At 36.3% G+C, this 16,305-nt stretch overlaps 1 protein-coding gene across 7 annotated transcripts in view; it reads right to left on the bottom strand.

Annotated features, from left to right (window-relative positions):
* Positions 1-16,305, bottom strand: part of RALGAPA2 (Ral GTPase activating protein catalytic subunit alpha 2) — a 1,855,355-nt gene that overhangs the window by 906,002 nt on the left and 933,048 nt on the right. The gene's annotated exons all lie outside the window — the stretch shown is intronic.

Raw genomic sequence — 16,305 nt, 5'->3', positions numbered from 1 at the left:
CAGTTGAGTGGTGTATAGTGGAGTGACTTGGGACCCGATTTAGATCTTGGTGGACGGGTTACTCCATCACAACGGTGATGAATATCCCGTCCACCGAAATATAAATCCCATAGGATATAGTGGGATTTATATTTCAGTGGATAGGCTATCCGTCACCGTTGTGACTGAGTATCCCGTCCACCAAGATCTAAATCAGGCTCTTGGAGTGGAGTGACATACAGTGTAATAAGGTAGACTGTAGTCGCGTAGTGTGTGTTAATTGAAATAGACATATTATGAAAGCGACTTTGCGGATGTAGATATGTTGAAAGGAAATATTTTAAGTATATATTGTGCTGTGGTATACGACGGCAAGTTTGTAGTATATAGAGGTACATGGGCATAATAAGGCAGTATGCAATTGGCTAATTGCTGTGTTTACCAAAGGTAAAAGGCAGCAATGTCGTTTTCATGACATTTTGTCTGCGTTTCTCTGCATTCTGGGTTAGGGTCTTAGATCTAGGTAAGTAGTATAGTTTATTGTTGTTCCTCATCTATTACCACTTTATTAAAGTGTTAGTAGGTAGACAAATACATTTATAATTTTCTATATATTTTTACAGCCGTTTGGGGAAAAATGCGCATTTATAAATAATAAGTAGCGTGTTAATTTGTAGGTATTTCCGCTGTACTCCGTAGACTTTTTACTGAAGATTTGAAGATGTTAAACATTGAAAAGTCAATGTAATATACTATATTTGTGAAATAAAGGGCACTACTGTGTATTTTAAATTTCTTAACATATCTAATATTTCAATTTATTCTTGGTACTGTGGTACTCTCAAGGCATTACCACTGTACTCCTCACACTTAAAAAAATATATATAAATAGAATCCTATAAATATTTTCCCCCACCCATTACCACTATATTAAAGTGTTAATAGGTAGAGGAAAAATATCAAACCTAACACCTACATCTAAGGGAAAAACGCAGAACACAGGAAAGGTGCACCTAAAACCAAAATGGATGCCCTTAACTTTTGTTAATGTGTTGTGAGGAAACAATAGCTCGTGTGGATCAATGATTTATCAATGCAGTATATAGTATATAATAATAAAAATGAAGGGGGTTTAAACGAGATGTCAGAAGAAAAGGCAAAGCCATACACAGTGGGTCTTATTGTAAAGAATGTTTTTCCTTTATATTACAAAAGTATTTTCATAGAAAGTAGACATAAATACAAAATACAAATTGACATTATACATACAATTTACAAAGATAGTGTCCCAATGAAAAAAATAATAATCAACCTAAACAAACAATTAACAAAGTGCAACATACAAAAAAGGTTTTCAATTTTCTATTCCAAGGCAATCATAAACAAATAATGATTTAAGTTAACACTCAAGCATTCTGAGTGTTGCTTTATAGATTTGCCTTTCAAGTTAACTTTGTTAAGGCAGTCAGCCAATCACATAATGACTTAGCATCAAGGCACCTCTGCGAAATACTGCGGCCATAGATATCACTAACTTTAAATAACTTTTAACTTAAAAAATACTTACCCTACTTAACTGCAGTACCAAACAGATTATGTGCACACCACAATGTCGAATCCTGCAAATCCGTGCAGAGGTTTTTGCACATCATGAGATACAAAAGTCTATGTAAAATACATTGGTGGAAAAACACGTTTTGAGACTCTCCTTTTATCTTTGCACCCTCTTGACCAATTACTGCAAAACAGTGCATCATCCACCAATGTAGAGAGAATATGAGGTTGGCAAAGTTTTGTGGAGATTCATGAATCGGGCGCAAAGAAGAGGACTTTCTATACTTGGGAATTCTAACTATAAAGTGGCTACTGTCACTCTGATATATCGATATATACATCTATATATACATATCTCTATATATAACTATATAGCTTTCTATATAAATCTATGTCTATTTATCTATATACCTATCTATTTGTCTACATATCTATCTATACATATCTATCTATATCTATAGATTCACAGAAAAAAACATAGGTTTCAGGCACGTTATAGTTAGGAATTAGCATTTAAAAAACCTCAGAAATTCACTGAAAAAACCATAGGTTTCAGGGGCGTTATCGTTAGCTGGACTTTTCACTTGTACAAAACCATGAATGAGTGACTCACTGTTTGTATGTGTTGAAGACAGCATGTGTGCAGGACTGTATGGGTAGATGAGTGTGTGCATGGGTGTGTTAGTGAGTGAATGACTGTCTCAATAGTGTCTTCATAAGTAACTACATATGTTTTAAACTAGTATATGTGACTATTGGTGTTTATAAGTGAGTATATGTGAGAGTGAGAGATTGGAAGAGTTCCTGTATGAATAAGTATGTGTTTCTATAAGTGATTGTTTAAAAGACTAAGTATGTGTAAGTTTCTGTAAAAGTAAGTGTGGTGGTGTGTGTATAACTGTATATGCAAGTAAATGGATGTTTGATTCTTTATTAGCATGAGTGACTATGTGTGAGTAACTCTATGGATGAGTGGCATTGTGTTACAGGATGTTTAGGTGTATGAGTACATATGATGTGTGAGTACATGTATGAGTGACTGTATAGGACTGTTGGTGGATGAGTGGATGTGTATGTGGATCTTAGAATTACTGAATAGGTTGTTGTAACTGGTATTGGTATGTCCATTTTTTTAAACATTTCAGTCTCTTTTTTTGAATGTTTGTATCAAAGGTTATATTAGGGTGAGAGGAGGTCTACCACTCTGTCACAAGGATGATGTCATCAGTGATGTCATTTGAGATGTCATCAGTGATGTCATGAGTGATGTCACTGACCATGTCATGAGTGATGTAATATGTGACGTCATCAGTAGTGCATTGCGGGCGCGCGAGTTATAGTTAGCTGAACTAACTATAACGGGGGAATTTCAATGGTTTTTTACGAGTGAAATGTCCAGCTAACTATAACATGTGTGAAACCCATGGTTTTTTCAGTGAATTTGCAAGGTTTTTTAAATGCTAATTCCTAACTATACCGTGAGTGAAACCCATGGTTTTTTCAGTGAATTTGCAAGGTTTTTTAAATGCTAATTTATTTTTTTTTCTTCTTTTTTTTTAACATATTTTTATTTTAATTGTCTATCCTTTTTTAAAGACTATGGTTAAATTTTAAAAATTCTACAATATGTTTTTATTTTACCATTTTTTAAAAATAAACAGGTAAAATTTATCAGTATTACATATTTTGTTTTTTTTTTTACCGTGCGCGTACGGTAAGCGCACGTCTTGCTGTAATTATGTTAGATTTCTATGCTGTTGGCGTTCATTTACGCAATTTGCGTAGACGCACGTCACGCGCGCACTGCGCGTAACGCGTACGCTGCACGCGCACGTTACGCGGAAGTGAAGGGGCGTGCCTGTTTTGCGCATGCGCGCGTGCGCATGTCTTTTTTACGCGCATGTGTACTTTTGCCGTAAGCGCACCGTAAGCGCACCGTAAGCGTACGGTGGGTCATGTGATCATGAAACACAACTTTTGATTGGTTGAAACTACTTTCAGTTCTAGAACTCTCCTACACCACACCCATTCCCCTCATTTCTGCTTGTGATCCCTTAGGAGAAGGAGCTGGGTTGTCTTTGTGATACGATGGCAGAACAGCAGAGCCCTTCTGAGAGTGAGGCTAGCAGCACTACCTTGAGGCAGAGAGCGAGGAAACAAAAGACCTCTTTCATATGAGAGTATTTTTCTTTTCCAGAGAGCCAGCAAAAGGTAAATGCACCCTTAGTGACTTGTAAGCTGTGTGGCCGTGTACTTTCAAGAGGGAATCCCGACAGGAAGTATTCCTTCGGGAATCACACCATGTTGAGACACCTTAAGGATGTACACAGAAGGACACATGCTCGACTTACTGAAGGTAACCCTTCAGTAAATCAACCAAGCACATCCACAGCAGCTCAGCCTGGACCATCATCTGCAGTGCCGAGTCCTTCTTCTGCAGGTCAGGTGAGCCCTTCATCTGTGGGGGGAGCATCTCCTTTTTCTTCTCCTCAGGAAATTAACCCTCGGTTTCTGAGGGTTGAAATACGGTGCGCCACTTGTCATGATCTAATTTGTTATAGGGAGACCAGTATTTCCCTAGTGAACAATAAAATAGATCAGCACACTTGTCGTACCGTCTAATATTCCCATTCTTTCTTTCCTCTGTCCCTGCATGAACACAACGGCTCTTTTAAGAGCCAACCTTACCTTTCATCTATTTTTTATATATGTTTTTAAAACTTTTTTTTGTTTTTTTTTTACCGTACGCGTACGGTACGCGTAATTATTATTTTTTTTTTTTAAAAACACTAAAAATCAATTATCACATTACAAGGTCCTAGAGAGACTACAATGAAAAACTGAAAATGTGATTGTGGAGAAGTGGAAAAAAGGGACCATGATATTTTTGACTTACCATACCCACTCAAAAAAATATTTATTCATTTAAATTTTTTTTTAATTGCTTTAAAAATGGTTCTAGTTTTTGAAAATGTTCTATCTCAATCTGAAAAAAAAGAAAAAAGTATTAATATTTAATAAAACATTTTATAATACAGTACACATATTTACATATTTTTCAAAAAAAATGTTTGCCTTTTTTTTGCTGTTTTCAGAATATATTGCATTTCACTATAAATTGTGAAAGCAATTGCATTCATCATTTAACAGCGGGCAAAAAAAAAATTAACAATCTCAAAGATTGTTTTAAAAAAGCCCACAATCTCTTTTTGCATAAACATAACTTTATAGAAATGCATAATATTCTTAAAAAATATCATCTAATATCAATACTTATTTCTTTAAAATACCATCTGATATTTTTGTTTCAGAAGTATAATCACAAAAATATATCTCACATAACTCCACAATACATCTGGTTCCATTTCCTTTAGGCCAAATAGTAATTTTAAAATTCTTTTTTGATTAAATTTCCAATGTTAATCCAATAAAAATCTAAAGTTTAAATTGTACAGATCTCACCGATTCTCTGTAACATTTTGGTTTCCGAAAGATTTATTAATAATTAAATAAGTCCACAATAGAATTGTTTACCTTTCCGCATGGCCAAATAGTAATTTTAAAAATCTTTTTTGAATAAATTTCCAATGGCAATCCAATAACATTCCAAAATTTAAATTGTGCAGATGTTACCGATTTTTTCAAAATTTTTGGTTTTCCAAAGTTTCATTTAAAATTGAAAAAGTCCACATTACAATTGGTTACCTTTCCATTAGGCCAAATGGTAATTTGTAAAATCATTTTTTTTGAAAATTCCACTGGTAATCCAATAAAATGGTAAAATTGTTTTGTCCAGATGTTGCCAAATCTCTCTAAAATTTAGGTTTCAGGAAGATTAGATAGGAATTTGCTAAATCAAAAGGCAAACGTTGCTTAAAAATCAATTGGGAATCATTACACAGTGTCCAGCCTTTTTCACATTTAAGATAAACTGTGTAATGTCCAGAAGTTACAGTAGGTCCATCATGGAAAATTATTGCAACTGTTACAAAAGTTTTTCCTGAAATTGATAATTGCTGTCCTGTAAACTTCTTTATTAAAGTATCTAATTTTGAACCATCAGCTTTACAGCGTTGCATCATTAAAATTACATACTGTCCGTATTCCTTTAAAATTAACGTTGAAAACATGTCAGATTGACACTCACTGCATTCCATGCTATGATTAGCATCTTTAACTAATTTAGCAAAAGTGACTGTTTTACTTTCTGGCAATGTTAAATAAATAAACCTTTCAGAAACAACATTAGAGCCACATATATTATAACAGTTTTCACAACTATGTTCCCATTTATAAGAGAGACCAAAAAATTTTTTTATGGGAACCCCTTCTTCTTCCAGTACCTGAAGAAAAAACATCAAGAATTCCTGTGCGTCTTGCTTTACATTTTGAGAAAACTGTGTTCGTCCTGAACATACATCTAAAAGTTTTCTAATTTCAGTAGCACTTTCTATTTGAGTTTTATCAGTACTCAGCTTTTGAAAAAGGAGACTCAACTCAGAACAGAATCTTTTTCCCTGATTTACTATTATCTGCTCTTGCACACTTTCCAGATAAAATGCAACATTCAGCACTACATTAGCGTAGCAGTTGACACCAGAGCTATTTTCAAAATGACATCCTACAACCTGTTCTTCATTTTCCTTTTTCTTTTTGCTTGCAATTACATCACTCCTCTTTTTTTTCCTCCTCTCTACATCTTCATTACAGATATTCTCATTTCTCCTTTTACGAGAAACTACACGTTTCTCCAACACAGGATACTGACCTAAATGAGGAGCATAGCTTCTTCTTAATCTATTATACTCCTTTACACAATTTGCATCAGCACTAACTTTTGAGTCATCAAAGTCTATCATGAATAAACCTGATAATGTTTTCACTCGTGACAAAGCAACATATGCCATACCTTCTTTGAACACAGTTGAACCAATGTTCACAAATGCACAATCTACAGTCAATCCTTGAGACTTGTGAATAGTTACAGCATATGCTAGAGAAAACGGAAACTGCTTCCTACGTACATATAAATCTTTCACAAGCATGAAACGAACTGAACAACGACAAATGTCTTTAACTTCTTCTATCTGATCAAATTTTATTTTTAAACATTCAATTCCATCTTTTTTCTGATAATTAATAAAACCCACAACTCTTCCCATAGCTCCATTAACTAAACCTTTTTCAACATCCAAAGTTCTCCTTAAATATACTCTACAGTTCATGCAAACATAGATTTTTTTCTAATCCAGCTGTTTTGGAAATGTTCTTCTCTAGTGAATCCAATTTTTTTTTCAGTGTGCCTGTTAATGTGACAGTAATTCTTCCATCCTCAATTTTGTCCACTGCTTCCAATTTCCTGATATCTTCCTTTTCCAATTTCAAAAGCTCCTCATTGAATATTGAGCATTCACGTAGAGTTGGCATTAAGCAGATGACACTTTTCTTTTCTGCAATGTTCTTGTATATCTTCTCTGCAACTATTTCTTCCTTTGGAAATAAATTATGTAGCATCCGACTCTGTAATGCTTTTTTGCCAGCTTCAGTGAGTAGTCCAATTCTGATATCTTTCAGAATACTTCCATATTCTTCATCGTTTGCTTGCCTCATATTAGTAGTAAGTTCCTTATACTCAAAGAAGGACCAAATATTTGCATTACCGATGCTTCCCAATGACTTCTTTGTGTCTTCATGTGTCACAGTATTAAACACTGGTTGTCCTTTAACTGGAGTAAGTTGCAAAAGATCTCCAAAAACTATGACGTGTTTTCCTCCAAATAACACGTCATAGTCTGTCTTCAGAATTTGCTGCATTCTTAAATGCACAAAGGCAAGCATTAAGTTTGATACCATGCTCACCTCATCAATAATGAGAACTTGCATCTTCTTCAATACTCTTGAAACTTCCAAGCATGCTTCTCCAGTTAGCTTGTTGTATTGTATTTTGTTCTCATGCTCCACTGGTAACATTAGCAAACGATGTAATGTGATTCCTTTTATGTTATATGCTGCTAACCCAGTTGGAGCAGTAACCACACAAGACAAAGTAGAATCCGTTTTTTGCTGGAGGTAGCTTCTGATGACTTTTATAAGGAAATTTTTTCCAGTTCCAGCTTGTCCGCTTACATACATCCTGATTGGATGAAATGATGTGCATGAGCACTCTTTTTTTTCATGTAGAAATCCGTGATCAATTTTGTTTCTGATCTCTTCATAAATTTGTTGCTGCTCTTCGTTCAGTTGTCTTTCCAAATTTTGTAAGTCTATAAATTCTTCTTGAGCTTGATTCATAGCTGTTGCCACTTCATTCATGGCTATTGATGCTTCATTTTCAACGATTGGTTGTCCTAGGGGATCTTGACTGAGTGTTCCTGAACTTTGGCTGTCCTGAGAACTGTCTCTAGCTATTTCTGCTGCAATTGTAGTTTCCTGTTCAATTTCATCATTTAACATTTGCAGATAAGTTGAGAATGTACTGCATTGTATGCTGTCTTTGCAAGCATTAAAAGAATCTTCATAGCTTTGAAATTCTCCCAGTAGTTCATCCTCTGTACGCCATGGTTTAAACAGCTGTAAAAGAGCCAAGTAGTAAAATTCCTTTTTGTCAGTAGTGTCGCAACTCAGCTTCCTGCGATTTATCAAACTTCCTTTTGTTTGCTTCACCAAACATCCTTCCTCACCAATAACTTTATATTTTCCATTGTTGATGTCTTCTGTGGCTTTCCGTGAATAAATGTAGTTCTGCAGCACTTCATAGAGACACATGTTCTCCAGATGATGACTTCTCTTGGGATAATATGTGTCCAACATGTTTGATTTCAAAATATCTGTACTTTCTGGGTCATTCTCGGCCAAATATTCAATTTCTCCAACAGATTTCAGTACCCGATTTCTCATTGCTGCAAGGCCTAAACTTGCCCAAATTATTCTTCTTGATTTCGAGTAGAGACTTGCAGAAGATAACCTATCTGAACATTCGTAGGATCCAATTTCTCGATGCGATAACATCTTCAAACTGAAACTGTACAGCTTCTTACTGACAGTCTTCTCATGAGAAATCTCTTCCCACATTTCCTTCAATTCTGTTTTTTCTGATTTCGTAATGTAAGACGTTACATATCGAGCAACAGCAATGGAATTGTCAGCTACATACTGTATATCCATGTTAGCATTCCACATGGATAAAATGACTGGGTTGTAGTCATTTATATTTTTTGATTCTTCTTTTCTTTTAAGGTTGTAGGTATTCTTAGGTGATTTTCTTGTGATAGTATGTCTCACAGATGACATAAAACTGTTTACTCTTCCATTTGAAAGAACAGGTCTAGGAAATCCAAATCGACATTTAGTGTAGTATTTATCTTTGCTCTTGTATTTCCGTCGACAGTATTTTCCACACCGATGACTTTGGAAACGTAAAACTTGTTCCTTTAACTTTTTATCTTCTGTGCTTTTTGGTATAGCACATGTTGCATATTCTTCAATGTAAGATAACACTGCTTCATCAGCATCTGTTCCAAACTTTGGGGCATCCTTGATCCACAACAGCATATGAATATGAGGAGCACCTCTTGCCTGGTACTCTTTTCTCCAAAAGAAATCCACTACTTCTCCTAGAGGTGGATTTTTTTTATTGCAGATGAACAACATCATAGCCTCAAATCTATGATTGAAATATCTGCAAACATTAACCGGATCCAATGAGCACAGTTCTCCTGCTGTCTTGTATTCGATGTTTTTAATGTTTGAATTTGCCTCTCGTAGAAAATCCAGTAAATCATCCCAAGCGTACTCAGCACAGCTTAGGGTAACGAACCATGTTGGTGTTCCTAAATTCCGTAACATGCATTTTAATTCACCATGACGTCGGTACCAATATTCATTTGTCCCACGCTGACAAGCCATCAGATTGATCAGTTGTGTTTCCAAATGATCATCTCGGTGCTGCACTTTCTCCATAAAATCCTTAGCAGACACATTTTGTAAATGTACTCCACTTTTTAAAATGTGATTTACTGCATAAGACAGTGCAGACAAGTCGCTTTCAAATAAAAGATGGAACAAATAAGGAATACTTTGTCGAAATCTGGGATCTTCAGCATATAGTCTTGTAGTCCGATACATAGAAGCTGGAATCTGTTCCGGACGTTCATCGTATCGTCCTCCTTTTCCTGTAGGAAACAGCTGGGGAAAACATCGAGCTTCCAAGCTCTCCTCCCATACACTCACTGGAGTTCCTTTTGCTTTCTTCATCTGAAACAGATCAATATTGTCTCCCATAACTTCTTTTGAATGAAGAGGATGTATGCTAAAATGTTCATAAATTTCTTCTTCCTTTGACTTGTCCACTTTTTCAATTTGTCCAGTTGGTGTTTCTGTGTCTTCTTGTAAATCTTCTTCTTCTTCTTCTTCTATATAAATTGATTCATACCATTTGTTATTCCTTTTCAAATACAAATTTGCTCTTTGTACTTTCCGTACATCTACCAGCTCCTGCCAAATCTTCTTATTCTTTGTAGGTACACCATTAACCAGAATAATTAATGGTTCAGTTTCCAAAGTATCCGCATCAATAGTTTCCATATTTTTTTTCAAATCCAAGGGCAAATACACCACTCTACCTTTTAAACCTCTCAGTAAATCTGAAGGAGGTAATTTACCAGTTTTGGGCTCCATACGTACTATGGTCTGGAACGGATGAACACATTGAATGCGTATAGACTCATATGTATTTAATTCAGAAAGTTCAGCAGGAATTGCATCCAATTCTAAATTATTATGTACAGCTCTGGTCGGCATTCTATTTTCTTCTAACTTATTATAACAGTATTTACAAATACGCTGAACTTCACCCAATTCAAAACAATTTTCAAGAAATATATATGTGGCAAAATCCTTCCACTTATAATTATCTTCATTTTCACTTTTTCTATAGAGATCAACATACCTGGTTTGTTTTCTATTATGAGTTCTGCGGCAACAAATACAAGTAATATTTGGTCTTTCATTAGAGATTATTGCAAATTTTGTTATGTGATCATTAAATGTCTTACTTACAGAGGGTTCTACATTCTCTTCCACTTCTTCCTCATTTACTGTGTCCTTTTCTGCACTGTTTTGTTCAGGACCAAAGTAACAAAACTGAATTTCATCAACAACCTTCTCTACATCTGATACCGATCCACGGAACAGAGCCCTATTCAATTCATCTAACTTTATTGCTGGACTTTTAGCAAAATACAACCGTCTCACAAACTTTCTCATTTCAGTATGATGAACAGCCAGCATCCTAAAATGATGGAAAACACTATTACACACTTTTCTAGATAGACAAGCCAGAGAATGACCCTGCAAACCAGTATTCTCTCTCACTCTCTCACTCTGCATGGATCCAGACTTTGAAGCACCTTAATCTTCTGTTTTACACTTTTTTTTACTATATTCTCTTAGAAATTCACGAAATTTATCAATAGATTCCTGACGCACAGTGCAAATACTACTACAATTCCAAGTGTACACTGGGGCTTTAGGACGTCTCCCCATAGCCTCATCCGCCATCACTTGTACCTCATCTCTTGGAACCATTATCTCCTTCTCCATTATGCAACCATTTTTCACTTCGTAAGCACGACCTCTGGTGTCAACTGCATGCAGCAAACTATTACTTTGAAAATAGCTCTCTTCATTAAAAAAAGGTTCACTACTTGAACTATGCATCCATTTTCCTAAAAACACTTTACAAAAGTTTGTTCTGTTCACTACTCTTTTCCTTTTGCTTTGTGATTTCAGTACATTAACCATTTTATCTAATGTATGCATCCTATTCAAAATTAAAATGAATAGTTTCCTTTTTAATTCTAATGCCTTTGCTGCAATGGCTTCAATTTCTTTTTGTCTCTTATAAAACTTAGCCTTTTGCTTATATTTCTTCACATCCTTTATCAAATTGGACATAACTCTTCTCTGAAACATTTTTCTACGTATCTCTTTAAACGCTGTTTTTCTGTTTAAGTTTATCTTTTTAGTTGCAGAAGGTATATTTGCATTAACTAAATGCTCAATTTTTTCCTCTCCTTTTCTATTGAAAACATTTTTTCCAGTACAGACATTTTGTACATTTTTCCTTTTTTTGAATATGTTCTTTAAAAAATCTTTTGTTTGCTTACCAGAAGATTTTTTCTTTTTCCCAACATGAGCATCTCCAACTAACTTAGGTCCTCCAGTTGTCTTCAAATATATATTTTTTTGTGGTCTTTCTTTACTCTGGATTTTGTAGGCATCTTAAATTGTGTTCACTGCTCTTCAGCAATACCTGAAAAAAACTAAAAAAAAATTCCTTTATTTTATTTAAATATATTACTACATTTTTTATGTTCTTTAGAAATCTTAAAATCTTAAAATACTATAAACCCCTTTCCTATAAATGAAAATCACAATAACACCTTCACAAATTAAATTTCTAAAAATAATTCCTGTGTGCACACAAAGTCATGCTTTGAAATTAGGCAGAAAACGAAATTTCTTTGCCAATTGCAAAGCATACTTTCTACTACTTTTTAGGCAAGTGAAAAGTACCTTTACAGTCTGTCACATTTTGAATCCACTTTTTAGATTCTTAAAAAAGCACATGTCCAAACTGCTTTTTCAGACCAGCACCATGTGTAACCTGGGTGACTGCCTACACTCCAGAAAGGGCAACCAGCCTTAGTGATGCTGTATGTATTTGCATTACTGACTGAAACCTCAAACCCCACTCGCTTGTGAATACTGTGCATGATTCCACAGGGTAAGCAGCTGGGTGTGTGCTAAGAGTCTGCTTCTGCACCAAAAAATGGCTCCCCCTTTCCATCCAATGAAACTGTGAAATCACCAGAGCAATACGCAATAAATATCTGCCTGTAATTCCTATATGCACACAGAGTCATGTTTTCACATTAGTCACAAAACGAAATTTCTTTGCCAATTTGAAAGCACACTTACTACTCTTTTTTTTGGCAAGTGATAAACACTTTTACAGGCTGTCACATTTTGAATCCACTTTTCAGATTCTTAAAAAAGCACATGTCCAAACTGCTTTTTCAGACCAGCACCATGTGTAACCTGGGTGACTGCCTACACTCCAGCAAGGGCAACCAGCCTTAGTGATGCTGTATGTATTTGCATTACTGACTGAAACCTCAAACCCCACTCGCTTGTGAATACTGTGCATGATTCCACAGGGTAAGCAGCTGGGTGTGTGCTAAGAGTCTGCTTCTGCACCAAAAAATGGCTCCCCCTTTCCATCTAATGCAACTGTGAAATCACCAGAGCAATACGCAATAAATCTCTGCCTGTAATTCCTATATGCACACAGAGTCATGTTTTCACATTAGTCACAAAACGAAATTTCTTTGCCAATTTGAAAGCACACTTACTACTCTTTTTTTTGGCAAGTGATAAACACTTTTACAGACTGACACATTATGAATCCACTTTTCAGATTCTTAAAAAAGCACATGTCCAAACTGCTTTTTCAGACCAGCACCATGTGTAACCTGGGTGACTGCCTACACTCCAGCAAGGGCAACCAGCCTTAGTGATGGTGAATGTATTTGCATTACTGACTGAAACCTCAAACCCCACTCGCTTGTGAATACTGTGCATGATTCCACAGGGTAAGCAGCTGAGTGTGTGCTAAGAGTCTGCTTCTGCACCAAAAAATGGCTCCCCCTTTCCATCCAATGCAACTGTGAAATCACCAGAGCAATACGCAATAAATCTCTGCCTGTAATTCCTATATGCACACAGAGTCATGTTTTCACATTAGTCACAAAACGAAATTTCTTTGCCATTTTGAAAGCACACTTACTACTCTTTTTTTTGGCAAGTGATAAACACTTTTACAGTCTGTCACATTTTGAATCCAGTTTTTAGATTCTTAAAAAAGCACATGTCCAAACTGCTTTTTCAGACCAGCACCATGTGTAACCTGGGTGACTGCCTACACTCCAGCAAGGGCAACCAGCCTTAGTGATGCTGAATGTATTTGCATTACTGACTGAAACCTCAAACCCCACTCGCTTGTGAATACTGTGCATGATTCCACAGGGTAAGCAGCTGGGTGTGTGCTAAGAGTCTGCTTCTGCACCAAAAAATGGCTCCCCCTTTCCATCTAATGCAACTGTGAAATCACCAGAGCAATACGCAATAAATCTCTGCCTGTAATTCCTATATGCACACAGAGTCATGTTTTCACATTAGTCACAAAACGAAATTTCTTTGCCATTTTGAAAGCACACTTACTACTCTTTTTTTTGGCAAGTGATAAACACTTTTACAGACTGACACATTATGAATCCACTTTTCAGATTCTTAAAAAAGCACATGTCCAAACTGCTTTTTCAGACCAGCACCATGTGTAACCTGGGTGTCTGACTACACTCCAGCAAGGGCAACCAGCCTTAGTGATGCTGAATGTATTTGCATTACTGAGTCAAACCTCAAACCCCACTCGCTTGTGAATACTGTGCATGATTCCACAGGGTAAGCAGCTGGGTGTGTGCTAAGAGTCTGCTTCTGCACCAAAAAATGGCTCCCCCTTTCCATCTAATGCAACTGTGAAATCACCAGAGCAATACGCAATAAATCTCTGCCTGTAATTCCTATTTGCATACAGAGTCATGTTTTCACATTAGTCACAAAACGAAATTTCTTTGCCAATTTGAAAGCACACTTACTACTCTTTTTTTTGGCAAGTGATAAACACTTTTACAGACTGACACATTATGAATCCACTTTTCAGATTCTTAAAAAAGCACATGTCCAAACTGCTTTTTCAGACCAGCACCATGTGTAACCTGGGTGACTGCCTACACTCCAGCAAGGGCAACCAGCCTTACTGATGCTGTATGTATTTGCATTACTGAGTCCAACCTTAAATCCTTAAAGTATTCTTTATTTTTACCAGTACACCTTAATTTATCGTGAAAACATAGTCCATATTATTTTACATGTTCCTCACATTTAAATTTCTCCCAAAACAGAAAATAATAAACACAACTTCAACAAAAGGAATTCCATTTCTATTATTCATTTCTTAATTTACCATATACATCCCCTCTCAAACTCATAACTCACCTTTAAAATTAGTTAGCTGTGAAAGAAATGTGGCACTCAAACAGCAGATTATCAGAGCCAGGATCTCTGTTCTTTACACCTCTCTCCTCTCAGCAGAACCAGATAATGGCAAACTTTCCCTCTCTTTTTCCACACATATAGATGTTAATTTCAAATCTCAGTGCTTCCCCCTTTTTTTCAAATGTAATCACACATTTCTATTGGTTGAAAACCAACCCTTTTCCAAAAGTACCCTTCCCCCAACTTGACTTCTGCCTAGTACCCTTCCCCCCAACTTGACTTCTGCCTGCTACCATAGCAACAGCTCATGGAACACTGCTGTGTGGAGTTAGGTCAGAAGTTCACCAAACAATGTTTCAATTCCACAGAGCAAGAGTGCTTGACTTTTCAAACCTAATAGCAAATCCATAGTACTGTTCTTTGGTAACAAATTTTTCTGTACCAATACAAAACATGCTTCTATTAATTTACACATACAGCCTAGTTTTTATTCTAGAATGGTATGAAACAGCCAATCAGTTCTTTTTTTTATGAAAAATATATGTATGCCTCCATTTCCAAACTTTCTTTCATTTCTTTTTACCATTCTACTGAATTACACCTCCTGAGTGCATCCAGTTCTCCTTTGAAGATGTTCACAGTGTGGATTGTAGGGCACAGCTATGTCTTCTGGAGTGAAAAGTATGCAGAGAAAACAGGTATGGTGAGAGACCTTGCTTTACCAAATGTAGACATTAAATGGATTGGTCAGAGAGGGTTAAAGTGGCACTAATTGATGCCATTGGTGAAATCCTTCATGCAAATCCAACACCCTGACCTCATAATAGTGCACTGTGGTGGCAATGACCTAGGCACTTTGACTGGGGTAGGTCTGGAAATGCTTATGAAGGACACCTTTGCACAACTGTTTTCACTTTTCCCTAAAACTGCCTTTGTGTTTTCAAACATATGCCAAAGGCAAAAATGGAACTGGTCCAATCATTTCTGTCCGCAGTTTGACAAAGCAAGAAAGCACGTCAACAAATCTGTTTCTGCTTTCCTCCGTGACTATGGTATGGGTTCCATTTACCACAACAACTTGCGTTACGACATGCAAGACATTTATAGAGGAGATGGTGTGCACTTCAATGATGAAGGGAACAGAGTCTTCCTCTTGAACCTTAGACTCTGCATCAGTACTTGCTTGTAGGTACCACTAAAAAATCACTTCATAAACACAACGGCTCTTTTTAGAGCCCCCTAATATCTAAACACTTAAATCTGCATTTCATTTCATATTTTTTTTTTCTACCGTACGCGTACGGTAAGCTTACCGTACGCGTACCCCGTGATTTTTTTTAAAATCAATAAATGTTTTCTTTGTACTTTTCTGTCCTTCTTTGACCCCCTTACAAATGTTAGGGGGTCTGTAACTCTCCTCCTTGCCCCCTTTTCAAGATATCACTCTTTTTTTTCTGAGTGAAACACACAAAATGGTGGCCGCCGCTTCCTGGTTTCGACCGATTCGAATGTTTACTAAGATCTAAGAGCCAATCAGAATCGCGCTCGCGCACGCCACCGTACGCGTACGGTAAGCGTACCATAAGCGCACCGTAAGCTGGCTCAGATATATATATTGATTTAAAGGCTATTTTCTCAGAATCTACTGAACAGATT

Source organism: Triturus cristatus, chromosome 6, assembly GCF_964204655.1.
Source record: "Triturus cristatus chromosome 6, aTriCri1.1, whole genome shotgun sequence".
Taxonomy (NCBI): domain Eukaryota; kingdom Metazoa; phylum Chordata; class Amphibia; order Caudata; family Salamandridae; genus Triturus; species Triturus cristatus.
This window is presented reverse-complemented; position numbering and strand designations above follow the sequence as displayed.